This window comes from Tupaia chinensis, unplaced genomic scaffold, assembly GCF_000334495.1.
Source record: "Tupaia chinensis unplaced genomic scaffold, TupChi_1.0 Scaffold000009_1, whole genome shotgun sequence".
Taxonomy (NCBI): Eukaryota; Metazoa; Chordata; class Mammalia; order Scandentia; family Tupaiidae; genus Tupaia; species Tupaia belangeri.
Window position 1 is genome coordinate 1,064,753 of NW_006159439.1, and position 19,882 is coordinate 1,084,634.

Consider the following 19,882-nt stretch of genomic DNA (forward strand, 5'->3'; position numbering starts at 1 on the left):
ATGTATATATATACATATATATATATATACATATATATATATATATATCCTATAACAGCTGGGTGGAGATAAAAATCTAAATATAGATTTTTACAGTAAAACATTTAATATGCACAGCTGTAATAAGTGCCATGTTATATATGTTAATTCCTAAATTGTGTACATACACAATAAAAGCTAGAGATGTTCAAAAAATGAAGTGGTCCATTGTGTACTCGGATGGTTAAGGAAAGATGCACTTAGAGCTGGAATTTTGACTTTTCCTTGAAGGGAATATATGAGTCAGAGAGAAAATAAGTATATTTCATATTGACTTAAGTAGACTTCCAAAGTACCATGCTTTTCTTGTTTTATCTCTTTTCCATTAGTGACTCCTTCTTCATTGACTGATTGCCTCTTCATTTCCAAACCTCTCTAACTTTCGTATATCTAACTTCCTTCTTAACAGCTCCCTCTCAAACTGAACCGATTAAAAACTGATTTCCTGTCAAGTGACTGATATGATCAGTATACTAATTGCCCTGATTTGATCAATACGTGTTGGTTGTACTCTTATACGAAGAATCACATTGAAACCCACAGATATGTACAATTACTAACTATATCAATTTTTTAAAAACCTGATTGTCTCTTTCTGTCCTTAACCCACTCCCAAAACATACTTCTGTGGCCTTCCTCATCTCAGTTCATGATGGCTTTTTACTTCCAGGTGATCAGGTTAAGTACTTGGGAGTCAACTGTGACTCTTTTCTTTCTCTCATAGTCCACTTGCAATTATGGCAAATCTTGATGGCAGTACTTTCAAAATATACCCAAAAGATGACTATTTCTTATCACCTCGAATGCAACCACTCTGACCAAACTCTGCCATCTTTGACCTGATTATTGTAAACTCTGCACTTGTCTCAGTGCAGCTGCAGATTATATTTCACATAGAGTGACCCAGTTAAAGTGTTTCCATCCACTTACGGCTCTCCTGGGTTCACAATCCACAATGGTTTCTTACCCACTGGAGTAAAGTCTAACTACTCAGAACCACCTTCAAGGCCGTGCACAGTCTGCCCTCCAGAGATATATGGGAACTTGACTTCTTTTCCTTTTGACCAAGGTCCGCAGTGACCTTGAGCAAGTCCACAGTGACCTTGAGAAAATCAGGTCTGCTTGTATCTTTGAACTTCATCACGTAATTCTTCCCTCTTCCCGCAAATATTTCCCCTCTGTACCCTGAGCCATGAAGTCCAAGACCACCACATGCTTTGTTTCTGTCCCCCTCCAATGGCTCAGTGAGACACGCCTTGATCACTATTTTAGAATGATTTTCTCCTTTCCTCAATATACCCTATGTTGCTTACTGCATTAATTTCATCCATAACATATATCACCTCTGGCACTCTCTATAGTGTATTTACTTATTATATCCCCCACCCTTTAGAACGAAAGGACAGAAAACATTTGTCATTTTTTTCTTTTATAATTTATCCCCAGGACACTGATTAATGTGCATTCAATAGATATTTCTTGAATATGAATAAATTAATAAATATAGAACAAATTTTCTGTGTAATATGTTCATAAAATACATGTACTGCTCATATAATGCTAATGAAGATGCATAAATAGAGCACAGAAAGATACAGTCTTTAATTTTGAAAATACTGAATTTTGAGCCTAGCTTCTGAGATTTCCTTGATCAATAGATAGCTATCCTGAAAAAGTGTTTTATATCCCTTGAAAAAGCTAGGGTCAATTATATAAGCATGAAAAATTATCCTTTGGCAGTCATATTTGTAAACAGCTATCTGTAACTGATATGTAGTTTACAGAAGAGTATTCAAAATTAATTACACTAAGTTGTCTGTACAATTGCATTGAAAATATGGAAGATTTGTGTTTGCTTTTTGCAAAAGATAAACTTCATTAAAGAATTCATGTCTGTTCAAAAAAAGGAAAAAAATTCATTTCTGTTGAAAGTGACATCTATTGGGACCAGCAGGTAGTGTAATGGTTACATTGCTAGACTCCTATGTAGTCAACTATGGTTCAAGTCCCAGACCCAGACGCTTAAAACTTCCATCAGTCATGTGTGCATGAGTGTCTAGAGGAAAATGGAGGAGAAGGGATTGTGGCATGGCCATCCCCCTAGGGGGCGATTTCTCACTGTCTCTCTGTCTCTCTCTGCCTCTTCGACAGTAAAAATGCCCTACAGCAAAAATCTCTTAAACAAACAAACAAAAAAACAAAGTGACATCTATTAAATCTATTAAGCATAGTGTGTATATGTGCCAGATAGCATTATATGTTAAACATTGGAAATATGAATATAGGTCATAATTCCCAGTCTAGAGTCATTTCAGAGCTAACAGGCAGATAAATATATATAAAATCGGTAAGTAATGAAAACTAAAGTATGAATAATAATCTTGTGTATTATTCAGTTTAAGAGCTTAGAAACTATTTCTTAAACTGTTACTATAGTTTTATCCAATCTGTGTTATTCTGTTATGTTAAGATTATCAAGTAGCATTTAGTGAGTGCTTGTACCTTCTACCAGGCTCCGACAATATATATTATTTCATTCCATTTTCCCCAAATTCATTAACTAGAAGATGCTATCACAGATGAAAAAGTAAATTTTTGAAACATTTTTTTAGATCACTTTGTGATTATAATTCATTTTGATTTTCAAGGTGACTTTTGAATTATTAGTAGAAATTATAAATAACAGAAAGATCCATCGTTTTTTTCACAATGCAAGGCATCACAAATATAATTTTAAGAAACTAATAAATAAAGCAACCAGCAAGTGGCATGGTAGTTAAGGTGCTGGCTCCCACATGGTCAACTATGGTTCAAGTCCCAGACCTGACAGCTTGCTTTCTCATATTCTCTATCTCTCTCTGGTGAATGTACATGTACTGTAGCAAATTTTTAAAAAGCAATACATAAAATTAAATACATAATTCTTTTTTAAAAATAAATAAAGCAAAATCTTGACTGTTTTATAATTAAATTTTAATCACTAAATTTAAATTTTTGAAGTCATGTGCACATGATTGTTGAAGGTTCTATTTTCTTGAGAGAGAGAAAATATGGTTTTAGTGTTTTCTTTTATAAGATTGCTCTCTCATCTTTGAAAACATTGAGCAGATTCCTGCTTTATACGGCATGTAGTTGAATGTTGGGAACCAAGTTGTACTGCAGTGGTAGCAGTAATTACAGCTGTCAGTTCTTTCAACACAAGAAAAAAAACCTCTTTCAACTTTACAAGAAACAGATTGTAAGTATCCAAAGGGAAAGAAATAACAGTCTTTATGAGATGAATAGTGTGGTGATTGTTAAAGGGATAAACTTGGCCATATGAAGTTATGTATTTACTGGAGGCTGTTGGGAAGAAGATATGGTATATACAGATACATTTTCCAGAGCATATTATGAAGGAGCAAACATAGACATGAGCACTAAGTAACTTATCAGGGAGAGACTAATAACTACTGGACTTTTCTGGATGGAAAAATTGTGTCTAAAGAACCCTAACTGTTCTGTGTGAGTTATTTCTTTTCCTGTTTTGGGGGGTGGTTGGTGAAAGCACTTCCTTTGTGTCTGGGTGTTCCTCCCATCTGTTTTATTTGGATGTTGGAAATCCAGGACTTCCTTCTATCAAACAAGAAGAAAGTAGATGAAATTGGAAAAAGTTGAATATATATTATGAAATGAAAAGCAAATGCTCTTATTTTTAACTGGCCTCCTATAAGTAGTTTATCTTTTAAGCAATTTGTTTAGTGTATGATGCTTCTTTTATTTATAGTGTGAATGAGGGCTGATCTAATATAATTTTGGCAAACATTTTAGACCTGAGTACTAGACTCAGATGTCTGGGAAACTGACAGAAAAGTTCATTCATTATTTTCATTTTTTATTCTACTAGGAGGTGGGACTTCAAGGCCTAGCTTTCTAGTGTTTGCTTTATTTATATTTCCTTTTCTTAATGGAAAACTTTTGTTTCCTATCTTAGGAAGAAATAAGAATGATATCGGTTTGCAAATGATCATAGACGTTATGCAAAAACTAAAAATAGAAGTTTCTAATACTAGACAGGGTAGCAGCATTTTATTTTTTTAAAAAAGCACATTAAGAAAGTGCTAAATATATCAATATATAAGTTTTTCTGACTATATTTGGTAGCATCACTTCCTTTCATTCTTTTTCCTCTTTATGTTCACTCATTTCCACCACCACGTTTTTTTCCCCCGAACGAAATGTAACTAAGGGCAGCCAGATGGCCTAGGACAGAAAACAGGCCACCTCTCATTGCCTGGACAGGTTTCAAAATTGACACTGCATCAGTGCACAGATGAATCCAGATAATGTGGCAGAAAGAAGGTGTCTGCCTCTTAATGTGTAGAGTGCAAAAGCTGAAGGAATAGAATAAACTTCCACGGACAGTTCTGGTTTGCAGAACGAAAGAATGAAATTGTGATGAAGCGAAGGCTTCTCCTGGGAAAAAAGCCAGGACACTAAGGTAGTGCGATCCAATGTTAGGACACTCAGCCAACCAAATGCTTTGCTTTCCTTCTTACACCACTTATCCGCAAGTTTTACTTCTGAAAAAAAGCAAAAGTGAGATTAAAATAGACATCCTCATTAAAAAACAATTGCCAGAATTTCCTTAATGCAGCTTTCAAATCATTTTTGCTTGATAAATTAAGACATATTCTATTTGGCCTTATTAACACCTTGCTCATACCTCAGCTGTCATCAGTAACACCTGTAGCGAATTCCTACAGTGTTCTTTCACAGAACCAGATCTCTTGCAAAGTTGATGAAAAAGGAAGAGGAACAAGGAGTATAGACTATCACATTTCTTTTAGGTGTTTTTCCTGATTTCCTTGGGGTTCTGGAACACGTGCTTAAGTTCATGGTTATCTAAATAACTGTGCTGCTCCCAGCAGATGGCTGTTGTAAAGGGGTAAAGTTGGGAAGATAAAATTCAGGGCAGAGGGACCCAGAATCAGAGAAGAAACTCTCTGGGGGCTGATGATGTTCATGTATGGATTCACAATTACCCTACAGGTACTAATTCCAGGAAGTTGTCTCTACAGGACTCTGGAGATAACAGCAGTAAATAAAAAAGAACAAGCCGTCCTTGGGGGTGTAAGAGAGAAACATGTCCAACATTAATAATATATATGACGTTTAGACAGTGACATTTACTATGAAAAAATATGTAAATAAAGAAAGCAGGGGAAACAAATAGGCAGAGTCCATGGGCAGGATTGAAAATCTTAAACAGTTTACGGAGAAAAGCCTGAGGAGGTGAAATGAAGGCTTAGATATCGAGTTCTTTTCTACCTACTTCAGTCAGAAGAACTTGCCAACAAGTGTTTGTTTAACACATACTTACGTAACTCAGTGTAAACCAATGATTTGCAAATATCTATTCATTTAACCCACAGGAAAACACTACAGTACACATTTTATTATCATTTTATAAATGAAACAATGAGACACAATGAAGTTAAGTAAGGTGCCCAAGGTTGTACAATCAGTTAATGGTAGGATTTAAACCTAAATGGCTTGGCTCCAGAATGTTCTAAACTATTTTCATAGGTGCTTCTTTAAAAAGTGAATATGTCAGGGCCAGTAGGTCGTGTAGTGGTTAAGGTGCTAGACTTCCACATGGCTAGCCATGGTCTGAGTCCTGGATATGGTGGCTTAAAAACCACACCGTGTGTATGTGTGTGTGTGTGTGTGTGTGTGTGTGTGTGTATTCCAGGAGGAGAGTGAAGGAGAAGAGATTTCAGTATGCCCATTCTTCCTAGGGGGTGATTTCTCATTTTCCCTCTTCCTGTCGCTATGTCTCTCTTTTTAGCGCATATACCCTATAGCAAAAATCTTGAAAAAGGAAGAATATGTCACTGTAGACTCTGTCACTCCATGGAGAATCATTATCAATGTTAAGAATACAGAGTGTGTGGTTCCTAAGTATCTGACCTCTTTAGTCACTTCTCAATTAGAGTGCAATTATTAGAAGGTGCTGTTTTATATATTACTGTCCATTAGAAGGAAATAAAGAATAAATAATTTATCGGTTGGCTATTTTATCCAGTCAAGAATTCTTAAGTATACTTATCAGAAGTTCATGCATTACTCCAAAAAATGTTCAAATTAAATTTTTAAACAGGGAAAAATATGGAATACAATAAATTTTGTCTCCTTTTTCTAGATAAGTAAACTCATTAATATTTTATAGATCTTGAGAAGTCCTATTCTAGAGGCATGATTTGCTTTTTTACGATCCACTATTTCTCAAATATAATTTACAATGGATCTCTGCTTTTGAGCAACAACTATAAACATTCAAAGGACACCAATGTCTCAAGGAGCACTGTTTAAAAAACAATTCCCAAAGGGTACTGTATAAAGCTGTCTTCCAAATTAGAAATTAACCCTATTTGAAAGCAGAGAAAATTTGGTAAGCCATGACATATGAGAAATACAAATGTATTTGCCCTTAATTTCCTTAAACAAGGTCAAGGGGAACCCTCCTATGCATATGATATAAAAAGAAGAAAAGAAATAACTACATATTTTTATTTTTTTCTTATTAGTAGCCTAAATGATACATTACCTTAGGGAAAAGACAATATATTATAAATATCTTTACCCAAATCATCAGTATTCCACAGGGCCCACCATGCAGTTGAAATCCCAGTGCTAGAGACTTGAAAACTCTGAAAATGTATACATGCATGACTGAATCTCGACAGGGTAGAAAAATGAACTGATTGCAGTGTACCAAGTCCGGTTGGGGTTTACTTTCTCCCTCTTCTTCTCTTTGTCTCTCTCTGGTTGCACCCTCTGGCAAATAGGACAAATGATCAAGGCTCGTTTATGTCCATATATTTATACCCTAATAATGAATTATTTAAACTGAGAAATTTGAAGAAATTACTAATTCACCCAAGAAATAACAGATCAATTAAATGGACGTTAATATAAAAACAATGATGTTATGAAACATTATGGAGATGTTAAAGGACTCTTATGGGTTTTTGATAAATTCTCAATTCACCATAATTTTTATTCTTTTATATTTCTTTTGCTTAATGAACTTTTTATTCAAGTGAGGTAATTTACTTAAAATCACAAGTAAGAGATTTACATAAGAATTGGGAATTAGCTAGATCAGTATATCATTATCATGTTGGTGACAATACTTGATACCAAAGGAAATATTGCTTATAGTTAAAGTTTGGGAAAACTGGGACCGGCAGTTAGCGTAATAGCTATGTCGCTGGACTTCTATGTGGTCGACCACAGTTCACGTCCCGGACCCGGTGGCTTGAGACTCATGCCGGGCACATGTGCGCGTGTGCCCAAGATCCCGAGAGGAGAAAGGAGGAGAAGGGATTGCAGCATGGCCATCCCCCCTTGGGGTGTGATTTCTCGCTTTCTGTCTCTCTGTCTCTGTCTGTCTGGCAAGCACACGCGCCCTATCGCAAAAACCTCTCCAAAAAAAAAAAAAAAAAGTTTGGGAAGATGGTGAAATGCTCCTGAGCATACATTAAGATATATAGTATCCTAGGAATTGTGAGTTTTAGAAATGAAAAACACTGAGGCTGGCAGGTGGCATGGGGGTTAAAGCACTGGATTCCCACATGGCTGATCTCAGTTCAAGTCCCAGACCTAGTGGCTTGAAAATCACACTGGGTGCATGTGTGTGTGTGCCCAAAATCCCAAGAGGAGAATAGAAAAGCAGGGATTGTATAGTGGCCATTCTGTCTGGGACAGGGAGCGTTCTCATTTTCCCTCTCTCTCGCTCTTTCTCTCTCTGTCTCTCAATTCCCTGGCGAGCTCATGCACCTTCTGAAAAAGAACTGAAAATAATGGGGGGAACACAGGAGTAAATAAATGAACATGCCATATTCAAAAGAAATTAGATCAAAAGATTAATACTGAATTAGTAAACAATGTATGAATAGCATACTTTCCACCACCGTGAATTATGGTATTAGATTTAAGCAGAGAAAGAGTGAACTAGAGAAATCTGATTTCTTATGCTCTGATTTCTGCTCTCTTGATACAACATCGCCCCTCTCAGGGTTTCTCTCCTTAGTCTTCTCTTGCCCGGAAATCACTTGCTCAGCCTCTCCGTCTGTCCCTGTTGTTGCAGGTTGGGGTGCCCTGGAAGCAGGCTGTAGGAAGGAGTGAGCACAGTGACTGTTAATATTTGAGGAGTGCCTTGGAGATCCATACCTGAGGGAGGGAGAAGGACGCAGCAGGAGTGGGCAGAGGCGATGTGGGGCTGTGATACAGGCCCAGCCAGGAGCCTGGCCTCCATGGAGTGCAGGAGCTGAGGTGGCTTTTAGAATGATCTTCAATTGGGCTGAGATAGCCAGTTCTTTCCTTCTCTTTTTCTCCCTCTCCCTTTCTTGTCCTTTGTTTTTCAACGAAGTTATTTTTAGTAGAATTATTCAAGCTTAAATTTACTAGGATATTTCATTTTAGCATGAGAATAGCAAGTGGGCCCAATTATAGCAGTAACTACAATAGCTTTCTGGATTTGGGGCATACATGTGCACACCTGAAGTATTTTTATTTTTCCCTTTTTTTTTTAATTTCCTAAGGGCATGTACTCTCACCAGAGAGAGAATGAGAGAGAAAGTGAGAAGTCAACCCCCATGGTGGATAGATGGCCATACTGCAATCCCTTCTCCTCCATTCTCCTCTTGGGAGTTTGGGCACACATACATACATGCCTTGTGTGATTTTCAAGCCTCCTGGGACTCAAACTGCAATGGGTCATGTGGGAGTCTACCGACTTTATACCACACCACCTGCTGGCCCCCACCCAAAGTATTTTTCAAAGCCAGGTATGGGACTTGAACAGCAAGGTTAGTCATATGGGATCAGACGCACTTAACCACAAGACCACAAGCTGGCCCAAATGTTATATTTTATACAAAGAGTGTAGTTAAATACCTAATACATAGTAAGTAGTTAGCTTATATTAAAGAATAAAAACAAAAATGCTAATAATAACTAGAATAACTTTTAGTTTCAAGTGTAATACAGATGTTTTTGACTTATAATGTGATGAAATCTCAAGAACTCATAGTAAGTTGAAAATACCATAAGTTGAAAGTGCACTTAATACACCAAACCTGCCAGACTTCACAGCTCAATCTAACCTGACAACATTTACATTCTCTATTGTCAGGCACCATTGTTTAACAAAAATCTATCTTATAGTAAAGTGTTCAGTATATCATGGAATTTATTGAATTCTGGACTGAAAGTGAAAACAAAATAATTGAGACTTTGTAGTTTCTAGTGAATGTGTGCTCTTTTCATACCACTGTAAAATAAAATTATTAAGTCAAACCACTATTAAGTGGGGGAGCATCTGCATTTCGATATTTGTTTTTTTGTTTTGTTTTGTTTGTTTTTGTTTTTGAAGGGGCAAAGGCTATAAGAGAATAAAAAAGCTTTTCTAAAACATCTTTTTAAAAAATCACTGTTGATACCTTAAGTTGTCCCTGTTACCATATTATATAATATTACCATGTTTTATTGTATTATAATGCCAAATATGTTATAGTCACATAATATAATAATAAATGTAGAATTTTTGTGAGTGTCTTTACTCTCTAATGTATATTTCTGTGGCTAGATTGGAATAAAAAATACCCTAAATACTCTATGTAGATACTAGTTTTGAGTATCTACACTCCACCCCTGGGAGTTCCCAGATCCCCAGTTTCTTGTTTTCTAGAAAGGATTATGAGTCTCTGCAGCAACTGAGTGCCTCAGAAAAACGCAACATTATTGAACAAATCAGAATGAATTGAGAAGATGACCTACACTGATTCTTTGAAAGAATAATGGATTTGGGAGAGAAAGACACAAAAACCTATTCTAAAATCAGCGTTTTCTGTTTCAGGTCAATGAACAAGGTCTGGGAGTTTGATCTAGGTGAATGAGGGGCAGATTAAGGGATAAGGTTTTCAACATCTGTTTGTGCCTAGTTTGGGGTGGCAAGGTCTAACATAACATAAATAGAAAGGTCTAACCAACATAAACATAGCCAACAGTATCAAATGTTAATATTTTTTTTTTTAAAGAGAGATTCTTGCCTTAGGGTGCTTGCCCATACCAGAGAGTGAGAGAAAGTGAGAAATAAACCCTGGGGGGATGACCATGCTACAATCCCTTCTCCATTCTCCTCTTGAATTTGGACATGCATGAACATGCACCTGATGGGAATTTCAATCTGGGCCCAGGATTCAAATAGTGGTCAGCCATGTGGGAATCCAGCATCTTAACCGCTACACCACCTGCTGGTTCCTCAAATGTTAACAAGGGAATACAAACAACTCAAGTTAATCCATTGATCATTTTGAATTGTTCACATAAATTCAGAGTTTCAGATAGCAGAGGAGAGTAATTTATCTAGAAATGCATGCATGCACCTGTCAAATAGCCTATATGAAATACCTTCCTCACCCCCCACCAAAAAAAAAAAAAACTGAGAAACTTCTATATAGTCATTTAAGCAACCAGGCAATCTTTGCTGAGGAACATTTTCCAGACTTTATTTCACACTTAACATTTCCTGATCCTTCCCTTCCACAGCTTCTCTTGCCCCCTGGATCTATTTCCACCTATGTTCCTTCAAGGGCGAATCCCGTTAGTTTTTCTCTCTTCCTCTGAACCTAACTGAATCATTCAAACCAAAAATTTCAGTGTTATTATCCTATTTGTTCATGGAGAAAAAAATTAAGTAAGCCAGGGAAGTGATCTCCAGATTAGTCAATGAAAGCATGGACTTTCATTCCATTTATTCTCTTGAGACCTTCAAATTAGTGCTAATAGACTGTGTGCTGGTAGGATAATGTCTCAGAACACCCAGAAGAATAGTTGTGGAGTGTATCTTGGTGACCAGATGAACATATTTAATAGAAGAAATAAACTGATGATAATCAAAACATTTAAAGTGAAGTTATATTTATAAAACCACTCAGAGACTATTTGTAGTACTACTTAAAAAGACTAAGTAAAACTGCTGACTTGAGGTTCTCATATTTTTACTTTAGAAATGCTCCCTCATTGGGCTTTTAAAGATTGCAGGAGCTCCTTACAATCTTTCTGTCACTTCTAATTCTAATCAGGGAGAGATTAGGAACATAAAACAGATTAATACAGGAGACATTTTATGAGTGATTCTGTTTCAATGTTCTAGACACTCCCGCTGGGATCCATGGGAAAGTCTAAACTTATTTGTTTTGTTTTGTTTTTCTAGCTACAATTGGAAAGCTGGATAAGAAAAAGATTCCTTTAAGAATAAGAAAATTAAGGCCCAATTACAGTGGTGCACATTACTAAGATGCTGCACTTCCCAGGCTGGGGCTACATGGAAGGCTCAAATGCAATTCCAGGTCCAGTGTAGGCACAAGGAGAGGTGGCCCATCCTATAATCCCAGTGAAAGGAGACTGAAGAATTGTGGAATGAGAATACCCCATTTAAAATAACTGTTCCCTGAAAAGAAAGAGAGAGAGGAGATTTAAGTTAATTTTCTTGTCATTTTATTCTTTAGTTTAAGACCCAAATGTAGCACACCTTTCAGCTTACTGGGTTGCAAATGCTACTTCATAGCCCTGTTATAAAGTTTATTTATTATTTCTCCCGAGAGAGAGAGAGAGAGAGAGAGAGAGAGTTAGAGAATAGTCATCCCCAACAAGGTCCTCACACCATGATCTATCCCTAGCCTCAACTGGACCAGATCATGGAAATGCCTGTATGTGCCCAGTGTACACAGGGAGGCTCCAAGACTCAAAGCCAGGATCTTGCCATGTGGGTTTAGTTGTCTTATCACCATGCCACTACTAGGTCCCTTAATTCTGTTTTCTGATCCACACTTTCTGATAGTAAATATTGTAGTTTTAAACTAACTATTTTATCTGAAGGACTTTCTTAATTCAAGTATAATATATTAAATAGATATCGTGGTAAGTACTGCAAAAACATGTTGAATAAGAGGTGAAGGGGCCACACTGAAAGGTCCTGAGTTCAAGTCCTCGTGTGTTTTGAGAGCACATGTACCTCCTTTTGATCTGGGGCTGACTGAGGCTGGGGATTGGATCATGGTGTGAAGACCTTGTTCAATGGGTTTGTCTCTGTCTCTGTCTCTGTCTCTCTCTCTTTCTCTGTCATGGAAAGAAGAAATGGAAGAATAAACTTTTAAAAGAGGGTGGGTAGAGTTGAGCATCCATCTGACAAATCGCGGTCAAGAAAACCATTCCTACAAATTGCTCCATTGCTTCTCTAAATGTGTCTGAGGTGAAATGGAGCATCCTGTATTTTACACAATGAAAATAACTCAGGAGGTGACAGTGTAATGATATATGTCTTTATGGCCCAAAAGTCAAAGACCTTAAAAAAAAAAGGGAAATTTTTTATGTCTGAAAATATGAAGAACACATCATTTAAAATATAATATTTATATTCTCTTTAATTACTAGATTGTTTTCTCTCCATTAGAATATAAATGATAACTTTACTATGTAGCATGATTGGGCTAGGAGAAGAAATTAAGAGGTATATTCATAATGTTGTCCTTTGGGTACAGAAATATCATTACACACGGTAACAGATTGGACATGTGCCCTCTTTAGTTGATGCACTTGCTGTAGAGTTGGAAATTTGTACTTATTAGAAATATAGTAATAGCCATAGTTGTCTCTGTTTTCATCTTAAATGAAAGTCAAAGTCAAAGTACACTGGGGACTTGCTGATGTGTTTCAAGGTCCTTTCCTTTAGAAAGTATAGGAATTTTCTAAGGCCTCACAACAGTGAAGAGAAATATTTTGCATGTTGCTAAATCTCTCTCTGTCTCTCTCTCTCTCTCTCTTTTTTTTTCCAACTGGTGCAGGGTAGAATTCCCACTCTATATCATCATCATATTCTGACTTCTAACCCCTTATATTTATATCACTTTTGAACATATGTGAGGATTACAAAGTATAGGAGTGATACCTTCTCTACTGATTTCCATCTTTTATTTTAATTCCTTATATTTCTATAAAATTGTGATTGGCATTTTATTTGAAGTGTTCAAGGTACCAAGAAGTTACTAGAGTGAGGGCTAGGGGTTGACATCAGATAAAAACACAACCTTGAACTAATTTTAAAGTTTGCAATTAGCACAGATCACAGTGTGGCAAGCAAAAGTTTTAATGATGGACTGGTCCAGGCCTTGAGGTAAATTATGCATAATTATTCATAACTGCTATTTTTGGCTTGCCTGATTTGTCCTAGACCTCTGGCTGAGGAAACAATTTGAAATAATTAGTGTTCTTGTGCATTGACAATGATGAATGAATTGGATACTTCTTGTGCCAAACATAGGTCTTGATAGGAAGCAGATAACTTTGGCAAATGTAGTATTTTGTTATTGGATCTCAGAAAGTGGAAAAGTTTGTGTGTGCGTGTGTGTGTGTGAGAGTGTGTGTGTGTATGCTTTGTAATTTTCCTAGACTGTTTAAATCATTCCTTAAAATCTTCAATTACTGAGACTATGTTAAAACCAAACCCAAACAAAACAAAACAAATTAAAAAAGAGCATTGGTAGTTATGAGACCTCTAATTCCCTTATTTATTTATTCATTCCAAATTTTTACATGTTTAATGCTGAGAGTTACAGCTATGGTATAAATCTAATCTCACAGCAATTAAGAAACTACTTTTACTTTAAATTCATGAAAATATTTGAAGAGTTTACTGTATTAGATCAAAACCACATTAAAAATTACTGAAAATGAACTAAATGTAATGCTTTTGAACTAGAGAAATTTAAAATACTTATACACAACATGAATACTTAGTTTTTTCTAAACATTTATAAATGTTTTATGAAGAAAGAACAAAATGAATATTTACCTACATGTTGAATTCTTATTGCTAGGTAAGGAAGCTTTGACTTTTATTATACATGTTATACATATTTTATATATAAATAATTTATGAAATATTTTAATTATTCTAATATATAATGTGCTGCAATAGAAAATGTTGACTGATTATGATGTATCTCCCAAATGATAAAACTAGCAGAAAAACTAAACAAAGGGCATCTCAGAGACTTATCTTTTTAATTCACGGTCTAAAATTGTATAAAATTCTTTTCTTAATTAAGCAAATAATCAGAAACACCATATATTCACATTTTCAGTAGAATAAACACCAACAATTGTCTTATCTGGAGACAACAATCGTCTTTTGGCTGGAGGCTTGAATGGACAGCAAGATGATTTTTTGTTTAGTTGAAAAATCTTCAGGCATTCAGGTCGCCTATTTGAAAATTAGAGTTTCTTTTTACTAAAACCACAAAGTAATTTTGAAGTATAAAAATATAGAATTCACAACCTTTGAGATCAATAGTAGTTGAATCTTATAATTCTGCTAATTATGTATTTTTTAAGTTAAGGCATTAAAGCTTAAAGTACGAATGACATAGTTTTTTTGTATACCATCCAATAATTTTCAGAAAAAATGTTTTACATTACACACACAAACACTTAACAGGATCTTAGCTGTGTTTCTTAAAGCTGCATCGAATTGATTTTGATCATTTACTCCTATTTTTAACCTTGACAAAATTGTTTAAATGATGCTTGCTTTTCATAATAATACCGACTGCAATCTTAAATAACTTGCATATAAAATGTGTCAAATCATTTGCTGATTGATATGTATACTTTAGCAGTTATTTTGTACAAATTACTCCAAACGAAGAGGAAGAACAGCACAAAAATGACCGTACAGGTTTTTTTGTTTGTGTGCATGTATTATTGGATAGCATATATTTCAAGATGCTGAGCTCCTAAACATGGAAGAATGTCTTTGTGAGATTATTGGGCCATGAAAAAAGAGGCTTCTGGCCCAGCCATGGTTACACAAGCAGGAGGGAGCAAATGCATGATGCTGGAGCCATATGGGAGGCCTGGATTCAGATCCCAGACTGACCAAAACCTGGACGCTGCAGTGTGCCTTTGTAATCTTATGTAACGGGGAGGCTGAGATAGGAAGATTGAGGCATGGCGACACCCTTTCAAAAATTCTCTCTCTCTTTTTTTTTTTTTTCTGAGAGAGAGAGAGAGAGATAGAGAGAGAGAGAGAGAAAGAGAGAAAATCTTCTCTTAAGTTCATTCTCTTGGCATTTCATTCTTTGGTTAAAAACTCAAATGTAGCATGCTTTCAGTTTTACTGGGGCATAAATGCCTGTTTATGGTGTTAATGCTTTTAAAGTGTATTTATTTATTTCTTTCATGAGAGAGCAATGGAGACACATAGAAAGAAGTCACCCCCAACAGAGTCTTCACACAGTGACCCCCCCTCAGCCTCAGCCGGCCTGATCATGGCATGCATGTATGTGTATACCCATTGTCTTGATGTCTTGAACCCAAGGTCTTCCCATGTGGATCCAGTTGTCTTCCCACCACGCTACTCCATCCCCTTTAATTTTGTTTTTGATTCAGAATTTCTAGTAGTAGAAATTGTAGCATTAAATCTACTTTATATGAAGGACTTTGTTAATTAGGGTCTACCGAAACACTACTGGTGGTAATAGAGAATCAAATGAGTGGCACTGGAAGTCAACAAACTCTAATACTGAAGTATAGCTTCATAAAAGAAAGATTTAATCACAGAAATAGAATTACAAAAGTTTAAACCTGGCGCGATTGGCTTAGTCTGTGAGATAACGTTTTAGTTTATTTTCCTCACAATTAGCTTGGCATTGTGGATTACAGCAGTTCCAGTCCATTAAGGCCACCTTCCTCCAGTTCTCAGTTCTAATAGACGTGGCCCAGCAGTACTTCAGTAAGAGTCTTCCACTGGTCCTGGGTAATTCACACAATTTGGAGTCAAAGAACTTAAGACATAAGAACTGGAATCTTCTATAGTCTTCTTCTGTGACCCGTGTCCCCTGACACAACCTTCTCTCCTGATGACAGAGCATGCAGGGAGAGAACTGAATTCAAATATTGAAACCTAAAAAGGAATTATAATAAAAGATAGGTTTCTATGTGCTGTTGTAAAATACAAACCTTTGTTAACTTTACTATTCTCAAGTAAGAAAATCAAAAGAAACAATTTATTGTAAAGGACTTGGTTAACTAAAAAGTAATATGTATATTCACATTTCAGTAGTTTGCTTGTCTAATGGGTCATTACAAACAAGCATGTTTTTAAAGATTAATGATAGTTTCACCTGAAAAGCAAATGTATACTATTTTATAACCATTTTCTAAGAATTACAGTCTGATAGACTTACTAGTTGGATAAGTGGAGCAAATCTTTGAACAGATTCAATCCTTGTAAAGGAGTTCTGTTTAGTATCATTTCATGGATATATATTTGTAGATTTGATACTAATCAGCTTCAATATAATATGCAGATTTTTATATTCTAAATTTATGAAAGTTGTTTTAAAAACTAAAGAAGGAAGCATTTTGCTCAGGAAAATAAAGTCAACTGTTATAATGAAAGGCTTACCTCTTTTAATGGTATATTCTTTGTAACAGGATTTAAATAAAGTATATTGTATTTTTCAAGTGCCTCTTCTCATTGGAAGACAGGCAAATCCAATTGCATGGCAACAGCTTAATACTGAAATCTGTGGGAAAAAAAATCATTTTTGAAATTGATTGACTATTGCTGATCAGCCTAAAGTAGGAGCAGCTGTCTTTCCCTCAGTCAGTAACAACGAAATTTGAACACACTGTAATATGCAGTGAATAGGATAGGTTTTGTTTCTTATGACAACACAAATTAATACTTCATTTTGAGGCATATGTTGGATGAATGTGGTAGGAGAACATATTACAAACTACACCATGAATTTATTGTAGGAAAATAGCAAATGATAAAATAAGGGGAAAGAAAACCGTGTCCACCATTTATTTGGGATTGTTTACTCATTTCTAATTGACTTCAGAGTACAACCTCAGGGTTTGTTTCCAAAATGCCATATTTTCCTTTGTGACATGATATTTCACCATCTAAAACTGTTCTTGGGGCAGATGTTCAAAGATCCACCTGAGGTGCTATGGAAGTCCTCCTGGAGGAGGCAGCTGAAGGACAAGACAGCACATAACCGCAAAGACCAAGGTCCATGGGCCAGACTTAAAACTAGTGTGAATCAAGAGCAACCACCTTATGATAGCCGCAGTCTCGTTTAAATGCACGCCTCATAGAAATGTGCCCATCATTAATAATGTTCCCCTCAGGGCATTGTGAAGCCTTACTCTAATCTTTCTACAAACAGAAGCCCTCTGTTTGGGTGGAAAGCTAAAAAAAAGTAGTTTTCTGTGAGATAGATGGCAATTTCTCACATTTGCTTTTTGTTTCTTCCTCCTCCCTAAACAACTGCCCATGCTCTCTCCTCCCCCACTATCCCCTTTAAGTCTGAAGTCATCAATTCATGTATTTAAATATCCTTGGAAACTGAAAGTAATCTAGAAGGTTATTAGCATATTGTTATAAATGTTAATGGCCTGACACCAAGGATGGGCTTTTTCTTTTATGGGTGTTGTTGTGAACATTATGAGTTTAAATGGAGAAAATCTTCCCCATTCAGAGTGTCGCTCTGGCCCTTCATTCACATGTCAGGAGCCCATTGTCCGCCCAAACCTTGTCAGAGTCTTCTAGATGTTTAGTGGCAGCTGCTTGCCATTGAGAGTGGAAGAGGGCTGTTGGTGATGGGGGAAGACTGGCAAGGCAGCCAGGTGGTGGCCAACTGGCCAGTAACTGACAGACAATTTAACCTAACTAGGCTGTACAGTCAGGCTTGCGTTACAAAAGACCCACATGTGTCCTTAGCAAGCTTCATTAACTCTTTTGGCTAAGGCTGTACTCCTCTGACATATTAATTAGTTGCAATGCTTTCTCTAACTCGAACTTCACCTTTCCTTTGGTCACTCAATTCAAGTGGGTGCATTGGGACTATTAGAATAATATATGTGCAAAATTACTGGACAAATAGCTGTAGACAGAGGAAAATATTCCATATCACTGGGATGATTTTATTATAATGATAAAAAGAAAATGAATGACGTTACTACTTCATTCAGAAAGATGATCTATTCTGTATTGTTAGTAAAAAGAGGACATCAATTACTATGTGATTATGTGACTGTCATAGGTTTAGAATTCTTTTGTTTTCTTCTGGTTTTGTGTTGAAAATAAAGGAAAATAGTGTGAAACAATATTTTGAGGTATTTTAGAGTATCTTAATGACCACAATGATCTGATTTGGGGATTATAAATTCATCCAATGTTTTGAAAAATCTTCACAGGATAAAAAATTTTAATAAGGAAAAACTATTATAATTTTTTTTTAAGTTTGTTTATCTTACTGAGAGGTATGCGGTCGAATCCATGCTATGCTAGGGTGACCTACATTGGAGGGTTATAGATTCACATGGGGGGCCTGCCTGAGTAACCTAGGCAGACACATGAGGCTGGGGGTGGTATGAGGAATAGAGACCCTGAGGACAAAACTCTCCATTTCTCTCTCTCATAGCCTCTCCCTCTCTGTTTCTCTTACTAATGGAAAAAAAAGAAACATGTACACATAGGTGGATATCCATACACCTATAAATATATCTACTGGTAGAAGAGGGATGGGTTTTGTGTGTGTGTGTGCGCGTGTAGTTCCCAATACTTTGTTTTATAAACAAGATTTGTATCATGTGACCTATGATTATACAGATGCATCAAGTACTGAATTTAATAATGGAAGAACCTGATTTATTTTGTTTGTTTGTGTTTGTTCTTAAAACATTTCTTGGCAGATCTGTCCTATGCATTTAAGTTAGTTTAGAAAAGTCCAAAGGCCAAAAACCATTTTACATGTCTACTCCCGGTGAGCAATAAATCTTTAGAGATATAATACTTTTAACTTCTCAAAACAGGTTGTCAAGCTCATTGAGAGAGAAAATTCAGTCTTGTTTTATCATTTTATAGCTTGTGATTGTTTTCAACGAAAGCAGTTTATTGCTGTTGTTAGTTCAATAATCTAAAGGAAAAGAAAGACACACGGGAATAAGTACAATGTGTGTCTTATACTTATTGTTGAATGCATGAGTTTCATTAGCTATATAAAATCAATTATTCTAAAGTATATTTTTTCATCTCGTTAAACAGTATGGCTAGCAGGACAGAATTTGTGTTCAAAAACTGATAATGACCACTGTCTACTTAGTTTTGTTCAGCTTTCTTATGTCATTCCCAGCAGTAGTTTGCTGATAGAACTCCTATCCAGACAGACTCTGAAATAAGAATATCTTAGGCACCTCTTGAGGTCTCAAAGAATATTCATTAGTTTAAACAATGCAAAAAGAAATACAGTCACATTTTTAAAAAGGAAAAAGATCCCTTGAAGCATTGACTGTGGTTTCACAAACTATGTTGAATAAGACAAAAAATGACTGCAAGAAAATGAATACTGGGTCAGCCCATGACTAGGTGTTTAACATGGCTGTTTAACATAGCCAACTGTAAGGTTCAGGTCCTTGACCTGGTGGCTTGAAAAATAATGAGACCAATTGCGTAGGTGCCCAAAATCCTGATAGGAGGGACAAAAAGAGGAGATGAGATTGCAGAGTGACCGTTCTGCATAGGGAATAGGGGGGGTACTTTCTCTTATTAAGGCTTGCTTTCTCTGTCTCTAGCAAGCCCACACAACTTCTGATGACAAATTTAAAAAAGAAAAGAAAGAAAAAATAACATGGTGAACACTGACAGTCTTGTGGCAAAGATATACCCTGTTCTCAGGTAACATGTGTGGGTTTGTTTGTTTGTTTGTTTGTTTGTTTTTGA

At 36.0% G+C, this 19,882-nt stretch overlaps 1 protein-coding gene across 2 annotated transcripts in view; it reads left to right on the plus strand.

Annotated features, from left to right (window-relative positions):
- EPHA3 (EPH receptor A3) overlaps positions 1-19,882 on the plus strand; it is a 404,175-nt gene that overhangs the window by 56,333 nt on the left and 327,960 nt on the right. The gene's annotated exons all lie outside the window — the stretch shown is intronic.